General features: G+C 39.5%; 1 long non-coding RNA gene across 2 annotated transcripts; it reads right to left on the minus strand.

Annotated features, from left to right (window-relative positions):
- Positions 1 to 1,086: 1,086 nt before the first annotated feature.
- Positions 1,087 to 5,053, minus strand: LOC131308488 (uncharacterized). Of its 2 annotated transcripts, XR_009194448.1 has the most exons (3): positions 4,448 to 5,053; positions 2,680 to 3,849; positions 1,087 to 2,595 (listed from the first exon to the last, which is right to left on the minus strand). It is a non-coding gene; the product is annotated as an uncharacterized LOC131308488 (long non-coding RNA). The 2 variants fall into 2 exon arrangements; XR_009194447.1 differs by having other exon boundaries at positions 2,010 to 3,849.
- Positions 5,054 to 12,473: the final 7,420 nt, after the last annotated feature.

Raw genomic sequence — 12,473 nt, forward strand, 5'->3', positions numbered from 1 at the left:
AATCTAGCCACACAAATATGAAATTAAACATGGATTACACTTCTAGAGTATAAGAACTTACTTGTCACCGAGTTGGATCGTCGAAAACGGATATCTCCTTCCTCCCTCCCTTTAGCCGTGGCTTCCTCCTTCCTCTCTCTCTCTCTATGTCGGCAGAATTGGGGAGAATGAGGAAATATCCTCCTGATGGCTATTTAGTCTCTTAGGAAAAAAAATCCCATGTGGTCACCTCTCCTCTCAACTTATGCTCCAAACCAATAACAATTCTCCATGTAAATCACACCAAAGCCCCTCATAGAATCCAACAAATACAAATTAAACCCCAAACCTCAAAATTAAATCGAAACCCTAAATATCCTGGGACGGGTGTTACAACTCTCCCCCACTTGGAATATTTCGTCCCCGAAATAATACCCGCCACAAAGTCAACAAAAACCAACCTCACAAGGTTACCAACACCATCCTCAAAACAAACACCTTCACCAACTTACACAACTCATCCACATGTAGACAAAAACCAAACTTCAAAAAGAATAAATCCAACCTCTACCGAAATCTCACCTCAAAGAAAATAATCTCAAACATGCATACACTCAAAATTACTCAGCAACCACACAACACCCAACCTCAAACTCAATAACACCACCAAAAACAAATCTCTAACTCTCGTCAAAGCTCAACATATCCCAACACCAGTAACTTCCTTAGCAAGGACAATTCATAATTCGCACCAGCCCTATCAATCACTTCTCTCGACAACAACTAACACACAACACGGTACCCATAAAATTAAAGCATAAATACCCCACCTACACACAACACCGTCCCAAAGAGCCACCACCCAATCTAGAGACAATGTTAGACCTCCCGCCGGAAACTACGTTGCGCAGACGCGGTTCCAACTGGATTTCAAACAAGTCCAAAAATCTTGGCGTAACACTTAAGGACACACACACACACTACGCATACATATACATCCTCTACTCAACAAGGTATATATACTATCCACATAGATATACACAAAACACTCACTCCCACGCTAGCATGGTATCCTATCATCAAGATACATTTATATTCTCTCTATTCCCTCACACTTTACCTTTACACAAGGCACGAAAATTCTCAACAACTCCTCACACAAGCACAGTATCTCAAACAAAAATGCACACTTAGAAACACAACTCTGCAGTTTCTGCAGAACAGCCTGTGATCGAATGCTCATTAAAAATCACATACTCAATCTTTTCCATTAATTCTAATACCAAAACATCACCAATTGATCAGTGTTTAAGACTCACGAGAACCCATAGCCAGTAAGTACATTTAACTATGACAACATTGATGAATAACATAGCTCCAAAACCTGCCCAGATTTCCAGAGTTAACAAAACCTGAACTTTAATTCTAAAACTGCTATAATCTAGAAAGAACCACGACACAACCCATACATATTCAGAAAGATATACGAGTCTAGTTTCGGAATCAAGAAACAGTGCGTAAAACCGATACCCGAGCAAGAAGTTATGCCCGTGTTTCCAACACGTGTCTGTGCTGCCTGCACAGACGCGAATCTGACAGCAGCTCGGTCCACGAATTTTGTAGGCCAAACCACTTTGTGTTATTTTCTGAAAATTTAACACGATGCAATACACTCACAGACAAACATTCAGGATTTTTTTCAAGAATTTAGAAGATTTCTAGGTACCTTGAATAAATTCGTCAAAAATAGGACAGTTTCAACTTGGTTCAACACAGTTATGCATATTCATAATATACCACGAATTTTCTGAAATTAAACCCAATTCCAACCTCAAAAACCATCTCTCATGGCTTCAATTCAGAGCTAGCAATATACCAAGTATGAAATTGAACAATAAAATCATTGATTTAAGTATAGGAAAGCATGAATTACCAAATAGGGTCTTCAATTCAAGTTCTAATCCTAATTCCCTTTTCTTCTCCTTCTTCTCCCTCCACCGCTGCTCTCCACTGCCTGTACTCCTATCTCGTCTCCTCTGAACCCTCTTTGGATTTCTCAAAACTCTAACTCTCACTAAACTTGAAACCTTTGCTCTTTAATCTCCTCAGCACTATCACTACCATTCCCACTATCCTCACAATCATCCTCGTCATTACCACTATCACCTTCACTGCCATCACCATCACCCTCACACCCACCATCTCTCTGCCTCTCACCAACCTCCAACCCTAGTAACCGTTGTTGTACCCAACTCCGCGGTAGGTCTCTGTCACCTACAAAAGACACATGCACCCTGTGCACTCAACAATCCCATCAATATACAATTTTGCACACTTATCCGTAGTACAAGGGACCTCAACTGGTAAAAGATGTGCCGACCTCGTTAACTAACCCACTACAACCTAAGTAAAACCATTAGTTCACATTGAAATGATAAACTTTCCACAAAATCCAAAGTTCCAATAGGACACTCACCAACAGAATAATCTTTTAACCCATAATTTAAACACTAACGTGTCAATGTTACACCACCACTTACCAACCGCTTACTAGCTCACGCTCTGCTTCCCAAACCTTACCTCCCACCAGACTATAACCTTAACAACACATTTAATCTATTCCCCTCTTACCTCATCCACACTGATAACCACAACATAGAAACACTCACCCACAATTATCCCCTCATAGACTATCATAACCATATTCCAGTTCACGGAATGAACAAAACCATTCCCACAAAACTCCAAACTATTATGTTATTCTCTCATATAAGCTCAACAACTTAAAATCCACTAAAACCCCCAAACTTATAACATCCACGTATTCACCTCATCAACTACTCGCACTGTCATAGGACTCTCACTCACCACACAACCTTAAATCATTCTCCCCTCAACCCAAATCATATGCCGCAAGCACATCACTACCCTAAATAAACCTTAAACACAAAAATTTCCACAAACATGATCACCCCATAACCATCAAACAACCCCAATAGATACAACACTTGTCAAAACTTCCCCACGACACCACCACCTACGGTACCGCCGACACTATGCTCAAAACATTCAATTCTAGTACCACAAATCTCATGTATCCTCCCGCAATAAAAGAGATACTAACCCCACTCAAACTATACAAGGAAAATCTCTTTAAACCTTTCAAGCAAACATGTACCTGAACCCTGTGCAAACTGCCAATGAACCACAACCATCTGCTGCCCCATGAATCGAGCCATATCAATACCCTGCATTCATGTGAACCGTGCAATAACTACAACACCCCGTCAATAACATTCGTTGTTAATCCCACACTGTCACCAAATATAACATCCTCAACACATACCGTATGATTCAAATCCGTTTATCAGAAAAAACCTGTTTCAACAGTCAACATCAAACACAATGGTTATGGATATAACTCACGCGTTAGTTAAATCCCTAACCGCTACTCGACAACCTCAACTCCTATGGTCCACTACCAAACCCCCAACCAACTCTCAACACAGAGTCTAGAAAGTACTAGCTCTGATACCAAGCTGTCACGCCCCGCCCCGCAAACGGCACCCAGAGTGGGCCCGAGCCAGCGCGGCCACGTGGCATTCCATACGAAAGACCACACCACACTCTACGACCAATCAGAATACAACTTAGCGGAAGACTTCTCACTTAAAATACAACCAAGTCAACGCCAAAACCTCAACTCACAAGTTATAAAAATATCCCTCTCTCCAATTAATTACAGACATTTAGGTTAACTTCTAGACGAATCAGCTACACAACAATCTAACCAACGACATCACCCGAGACTAGTCCCAGCACTCTCCAAAGCGTTGACCAGTAGTGGACCCACTCTAAGCCACCTGCTACCTGGCAGTCCAAAAAGGAAAGCCAGAGTGTGTGAGATATAAAAATGCTCAATAAAATGTCACAATACCCAAAAGAATATCAATAAGAATATTCACCACCAACATAACTGCAATACCCATATGAGTACATTGGTTATAACCACCACATCTGCCAAACATAGCAATATTATTCAATAAACAACCACATAACAATAACGGCATGAATGTAAATCACACGAAACTCAACATAAGTACTCAATCGTATAACCACATGTATAAACACCAACACACAGTGGCACGTCTGCCACATCCCATGTACCCAAGGAATTGTGTCCCGCACACCACACTCCCATTCACCGTTAATTAGACGGCACGGCCCACGATATGGTGTGACTCACTCCACAATCCTTTCGCGGGTACAATCAACATACAACAAGCATGCATATCATTAGCTAAGACAACATATAGCATGATATACAAATTTCCACCACATATATCCATATCAATAGCTAAACCTCGATTAGCATGATATCATTGATATATAATCACCTCCACCGCATTATTTCCATATCGATAATCATATTGAAAGCTAAAATACCATTAGCAAGATATATACATACCACCATCGCAATATCTTATTGAGAAGAACCATATCAGACACACTCACCTTTCATTCGACTGGAGTATGCCAAACTTACGGTTTCGGCACCTCCTAAAAGACCGGCTCGTTACCTAGCCACAAGTTAACCCATATTAGCATATGAACATCTAGGAATGTTAAACCAAATGCTAGACTAACAAATCATAACATGCCTTCTACACTTCTACACTAGCTCATGGGGCAAACATTACATAAAGTCACCAAAATCTCCAGAGGTGTCCGGGAGTACCCACGTACTCGGGAGACCTCACACATCTTTTCCATACCCCAAGGTACTCCAACACACCCAAATATATCAAATATAAAGACCCATAAGTGTACAATCTCAACCAAACAGCCCAACGCAACAAAACTCTCAAAACAAGAATAACAACCACAACCAGCCTGTCTTATTTTGGCCATATCTTTTTACTCGATTGAAATTAGCTTACCAGACTACCACCGTTGGAAAGTACACTTTCAGTACATAGATTTCGATATACTATAAGCCTCGTTTCGATTTATAACGACAAAGTTATGCCTGTTTGAAGTTTGAACACGAATCTGCAAAAACTGCTGCGAGACAGTTTCGCAACCATTTTCGCACCTATCAACCAACCCAGCTTTAGAAATTCACCAAAAATTGTATACTTAACCAAATTAATTGATTCCAACGCCAATCTCTTATTAACTCAAATATGCACCTCCTGTAAAAGACCCAAAGTCACCCAAAATGTTCGTCATGCCCAGAAAGTTAAAAGAAGACAGCCACGCACAGATTTGCACATCCAGCAAACAGCCAGTATTCAAAAATTCATAACTAATTGTGTGACTATCAGTTTTGCATGATCTTGGTACCAAAATCTTCGTATTGAAACGTACTTTGACAGTTATGAAGACACCAAAAATTGATTCCTAGCAGAAGGGCTCCCAAAAGACAGATTACCAAAACCCACGAATTTGACCCAAAACATGAACTTTGTCAATTTCCTTCCAAAACTCAATCCATGGAGAATCTAGCCACACAAATATGAAATTAAACATGGATTACACTTCTAGAGTATAAGAACTTACTTGTCACCGAGTTGGATCGTCGAAAACGGATATCTCCTTCCTCCCTCCCTTTAGCCGTGGCTTCCTCCTTCCTCTCTCTCTCTCTATGTCGGCAGAATTGGGGAGAATGAGGAAATATCCTCCTGATGGCTATTTAGTCTCTTAGGAAAAAAAATCCCATGTGGTCACCTCTCCTCTCAACTTATGCTCCAAACCAATAACAATTCTCCATGTAAATCACACCAAAGCCCCTCATAGAATCCAACAAATACAAATTAAACCCCAAACCTCAAAATTAAATCGAAACCCTAAATATCCTGGGACGGGTGTTACATAACAAATGCACCACCCCAAACCGAAAATCTGATTTTTAACAGAAATTGAACCCACACCCGTCCAAACCACATGTTCGACCCCGCCCGAGACCATTCGGGTCGGGTCCGCGTAAAGGCAAGAACTTGCATATTCTATCATACAATTAATATGAGTCTTCATTGGTTAGATATACGATGGCTGATTACTTGACATCGTATTATGACCACTTCACTTGGTATAAGAGGGCGCGGGCATAGTTCATCCCACGTTTCGAACAATTCACAGTTCACATACCACGATGATGTATTCAAAAAAATTACAGCACTGTTAAAAAAAGACTACAAGTGTCAAACCTCAAAAGCAGCTCCACGTTAAGAGGGGATGGTATTTGGATCCATTCCACGCCAACATAGACAAAGTGTGGAATGGATGATCACTTAATTTAGTGTTGCAACCTCTCCACCGAGACTAACTTTTGGGTTGAATCCAACGTTTCTACATATCAAACTTTTTTTGCCAATTTTTGTTGTTGATGGTAATAAACAATGCCGATTTTTGGTTATCGAAGTTTAAATTGTTCCTTCAAGTATGCAGGTGTCCTAAATAGCTAAAACTAATTTTTGTCAGTTTCTTTTATTCTTTTCTTGAGAAAAAAACGTCAGATGAGTTCTATATGTTGCAGGCTGAACATATTTGCCCATGTCTGGCAATCATGGCCGTGCCCAGGCTAAGGCTCCGCTCTGGACCAGGGCCTCTTAGTTAACCGACGATGCGCGTGCCTTACATCTGGTAGCGGAAGAGTGTCACTCAGGCTCGGCCACCTTCAGGAAGACAGCTTCGTCTAAAGACTCTCCATCTGAGTCGCCCATTAGGCTTGGCCAAATACGGAGCTCGACTGCCCGCTGAGTCATGTGCTCTCTCACGTGCTAAAGCGGTTACGCCTAAGGATAATGATGAGCGCACATGGGAGTGCCTGCTCACGCCTACAATGGTTACCAGATCTACTCAGTGATGTCACAATGATGTCACTTAACTCGTGCAAGGCACACGCCCGTACTTGGAGAGCAAGCTAAGGAGATTCTATAAATACTGAAGAACCACAGTCCTGAGAGGTACATGCTTTTACACACCTAAGAGCATCCGCAATGGGTGTATTAGCTAGTATGTTTAATTGTGTGTGTTAAGACTTAGCAAACAAAAATGTATTTTTTGTGCCACAATGCTTGCATTAATTTGTGTGCTAGAGTGTGTTAAATATTGTAGTGTGCTAACATGTATGCCAAGTTTAACAACTATACGAACAAACAATAAGTGGGTCCCACCTCTATAATTCAAACTCCAACCATAAAATATAAATATATATTACTCCTAATATACACCTGTTGGACCAATTTTTAACGCACTCCTATGTTAACAATCTCTAACACACATTTGTCAAACCCATTTTTATCCTAATACACATTTTAACATACAAGTATACCAAACCCATTGCGGATGCTCTAAACCCTAGTTTCTTGCCTTACTCTTTGTATATTCTCATTCTCTCGCCGGAGGGCCTTGTCGGGCAACTCCGGTCACGTCTTAGTCTTGCGTTCACTGTGCAGGATAGAGCGAAGAGGCTGGGCGACCCCTGGACTATATTGGTTTGAGGAAAAAAAGAAGAAGTTCTATATTGGTTTGAGTCCACGTGGGAGGGCCGTTTTGATAATGGGCCGTTACAAAAGAAGACGAGCTCTATATTTGGCCCATTCGGATACCATTCAGATCCAGACTAAAGGTGGCCGCTATTCGCAGCCTAGTTCTTGCTACTCGCAGTCGATTGCTACCTACAAACCACCACCTTATAAGGATTTGCTACTTGCAACCAACAAATTATCCCTGAAGTCCCCTTTTTACCCTTCTATACAATAAACATACAACCCAATTCAGTCCGTTAGTTCCCTTCCCTTTTCTAACCTAGGTTTTCTTCCATAGCTCCAATCCGTTTCAGTCCACAGCTCCTCCACCACCCATGGGTACCGCCACCACTTACCTACCCACCATTACGGCCACCACCAACCCCCACCTCCCGTCTCTCTCTCTCTCTCTCTCCGCCCCCCTCCCCCGGTTTCTTCTTCTCCTCTTGCCCGTTTCTTCTTCTCCAATATCAGTCACCACAACACCACTCTCACCGCACCATAATAGCAGTACAACTTTGAGGCGAAGGAGGAGTGAGAAGAAAGCACAACACGCCGGCATCACCAACTATTTCGAAGTTGAACATCGGTAAAATTTTGAATCTTGTTATTTCGTGAATTTTTTTTATTTTTGTTCGAATTTTGTTTAAATTTTTTTGAGAAACCCACAGTAAAAAGTACGTTGCTATTTCGTATATTTTAGATTTGATCGAACATTAGAGTCCGATTGTTCTCCACAGTTTCGAATATTAAAATCTGATTGTTTGCCCCTTATTCGGATTTTCATATCTGAAATTGATTGCTTCATTCGGATTTTAATTTCCGATTGGCCCCTATTCGAATATTATAAAAGTTGAATTGTTAGGTCATTCAAAATTTAATATCCAAAATGTATTTCCTCATTCGGACTTTAAGCTGCTTTAATACCTGAGATTAGTCGGAAGCTTCCGATTGACCGACATGTTCATATATATGGAGTTACGATATACTATGTATATGAGTTATGCATTTGGATAAGATGGGGATTAATCCGACTTGTTTAAATGGGTCCCTACTAGTGGACGGGGGGATTGGGCAAGATTAGTCTAAGTTGCGCATGTGCCGGCCAGGACACCGTGAGTAATGGAAAAAAGTTGTAATATCGAATTCAAATGTTCATAGTAATGGCTAATCTGGCGTATCATGTTGTCGAATGGACCTGTTGAAGCATAAGTTGGTATCCCCTGCTATTTTGTGAACTTTATTGCCGATGACTAATTATTCCCAATTATTACCACCTAATTGCTATAAGGCACTATTTGTTTCGGCAGAAAATGTCTTCTTGAAATTTCACTTCTTGTGTTTGGTTACAACCCCCCAAAAAAATGATGGTGCTAGTGGCAGGGTAGACCTTGGGGCAAAGTATACAATGCAGCCCCTTAGCCCAAATATGCACCTTGATGGCACTTTGTAGAGTATGAAATATTGAAAGCTTCAAATATGCTAGGCATACATAGTTGTCTCACGTGTTTGAGGTAATTCACATTGACACTGTTGATAAAATTACCAGCATAATACACGAACTTGCCAAAGCCACAAATCTCTCTCTCCCTTCTCTCTCTCTCTCTGTCTCTCTCTCTCTCTCACATATTCCAAACTTGTGTACTTATAATTGTAGCTTAAAATGTTTTCTATAGTTTGATCTGTCTGATACCACTGGTTTTGGGCAAGTCTGCTAGAACTCGAGGATACACATATTGTCTATTCAAAATGGCTAAATATTAAGTTTTGATTGGGTTGTAGACATGCTATTCGAATATTATGAAAGTTGAATTGTTAGCTCATTCAGAATTTAATGTCCAAAGTATATTGCCTCATTCAGACTTTAATATCCAAAAGTTTATACCCCTTTCGGACATTACAGTCCGATTAGTACCCTCTAATCAGTTTCTGCAAGGTGGCCGCTATTCGCAGCCCAATTCTTGCTACTCGCAGTCGATTGCTACCTACAAACCACCACCTAATAAGGAATTGCTACCTTTAATTCAAGAGTTAGACTAATGTATTGTTTGCAATGTACAGGAAATACAATGACACGAGTTCCTCCTACCGTTTTTGCAAGGAAGAGGAAGGATGAGCAAGCTTTAACTTTGGAAAGTAAACGAGGCAAAACACGAGGACGAGGGCATAGGCAAGAGGTTGGCGGTGAGGAGGATGTGGTGGTTGAGACTTGGTGTTGTATGACTTATTTTTTATGGATACGGCCTTGTATTTATTTTGGACACTTTATGGTCATGGTTTATGGGCTACTTTCTGTGGTGGAATGACTTTTATTTTTTTGCGGATAACTATTACCATATTTGTGATAATTGAATACCGTGAAAATATGAATACTAAGTAGGGCACCAAAACGTAAATTTTATGGTTTGAATCATTCTTGAAAATTTAGATTTAAATGAGGAGTGCTGTACAAACAGACAATACTCTAGACAAACATAGAACACTATCAAAAAAAAGGGTTTGCATAAATTTCATATTTTACAATAAGATTCTATGAACTAGAATTTTACATAAAAGTCGTTCGAGCCAACCTAGTCTAGTTCGATTATGTCCGTCGTTGCCATATCGTTTCCCACTATGTTTTAAAACTCTTTGATCTTGTTTGAATATTGTGTATCCCATCCATCCGTGAATAAGTAGTGATGTATATACCAATTCCTTGCAATAGGCGGGATGGGGGAATTTGGTCACAACACATTTTTGGTGCCATTGTGGACAGAGATAGTTCAACCATCATTGCCCTTTACAGCTTTCAATTCAAATGGACATTCACATTTTTTGGTGCCCGTCGACCGCACTCTCTTCTTTACAGCTACCACCTTCCCATCAACTTTCTTCACAAACGGCCTATACTTACCATTCCGTTCACATGAAAACCTCATCTTAGGTGTGCGATTCTTAATACATTTCTTAGAACCCTTAATCACAATGATAAACCCGTGTTGTTTACCAGTGCATCTTATCCAATCTACCAACACTTCATCGGATGGAAAAACCTACACACACATAACAAAAAATTATAGCCCGTAATATAAGATTGTACAAGATAAATACTCTATCAAAAAAACACTCATTATCTCCGTTGTAAAATGCTTCGTATAATCGTATGGAGGACAAGTCGAAGTAGATATAGTCGATGGCCGTACATAACTACCAAGTGTTGAAGTGTCACCTTGTAACACCCAAAGACAAACCAAGTAAGAGTAGGATTCTTTGCAGTTTTATTCAGATATTAATATCTGAAATCTGGCACTAAATTCGGATATAAAAGTCCAACAATGTTGACAATATTTGGATATTAATATCCAAATAGTTATACATAATTCAAACATTAAAGTCCGAAAAGTTAGTGAAGTTTTGGCACTGTGTATCCAACTATAAGTGCAGGATTCTCTGCAGTTTCATTCAGATATTAATATCTGAAAACTGGCACTAAATTCGAATATAAGAGTCCAACAATGTTGACAATATTCGGATATTAATATCCGAATAGTTGTACATAATTCAGATATTAGAGTCCGAAAAGTTAGTAAAATTTTGGCACTGCGTGTCCAACTGCATCGGGCCAGAACTGAAATTGAAAATGGAGGGCTTCTGAAATTGAAAATGGAGGGCTGGCTTACCTCTTGCTGCGATTTTTACTCCATCACTACAACATCTGTGACATGTTTCTCAACATCCATTGTGTGATCTTCCGACTCCAAATCGTGGTGTTTTGATGAGTCAACTATTTCTTGTTTATCAATGGAGGAAGAGGAAGCAATCGAGATTTCCATTGACAATGTAGGAGGAAGAGGAGAGGAGGAAGATAGGCAGACTTGCCTGCTGGTGGGAGGGGCCTGATGGTGGGTGATGGCAACTGGGTAGGGATGAAAATGGAGGAGTTTGAATGGGGGAGAGAGGAGACGTTCTGGGAGGGAGGGAGGGAAATCGAGATGATTTTTTTGTGGTTGTATGTAATAAGTTATGTAATATTCTTAAAGGGTAAAATGGTCAAATAACATGAGGTTTTAGGGGTATAGTGGTCAAATTGCATGAGGGCATTTTTGCCCGTAATTGATAAAAGTTTTAATAGGCTGCGAGTAGCAAGAAGTACGCTGCAAATAGCGGCCACCAGACTAAAACCAATCCAATCGAAAGACAAGCCCATATTACACACTGGCCCTCTTATTTGGAAAGAAACCGAAGAATTCTACTCTCAGGCATTTCTTTTTCCGAATAATCACAATTTCCTACTATAATTTTAGGTTATTTGTTCAACGACCAAACACAATTTTGGGGATGAATAAAATTTAGGTATTATAAACGTGGTCAGTATTGCATAGATTATAGACAACTTTGATAGCATGAAACAAGATAGCTGAGATTATTCTTTTTCAACCTCAAATGGATCCTTTTTTTTATTGGCAACGATACCATCAAATATTGGATCTTATGGGCTTATCCCGTGGTATCGGATGGGGAATATTGTGCATAATTGAGTGATATATAGACAACAAATCTTATAATTAGAGTCCTAATTGGAAAGATATATAAATATATATATATATATATATATATATATATATACATAGAGAGAGAGAGAGAGAGAGTCCACTTTCCGCAAGAACCACATTATTTGAAAATGACTGTATAACCTTATTTAAAGATATATATATATATTATATATATATATATATATATATATATATATATATATTGATTGTCAAAAGAATTTTAAGTAATTAGCATTTTTTTTAAAAATAAGGTCAAGGTAAAGGACTAAATGGGTCAAAGACAAAAACAAAAAGAAGAAGTCAAAAGAAGAAAAATTTAAAGATCCTTCTGAAGTACCTATCTTTAATTAGCTTTGCTTTTGGTAATCGATGTTTACTTTCTTTCTTTTTTTTATAGAGTATAAATTCTATCAGCCACAGAGGGAAA

The sequence above is a fragment of the Rhododendron vialii genome, chromosome 11a, assembly GCF_030253575.1.
Source record: "Rhododendron vialii isolate Sample 1 chromosome 11a, ASM3025357v1".
Lineage (NCBI taxonomy): Eukaryota > Viridiplantae > Streptophyta > Magnoliopsida > Ericales > Ericaceae > Rhododendron > Rhododendron vialii.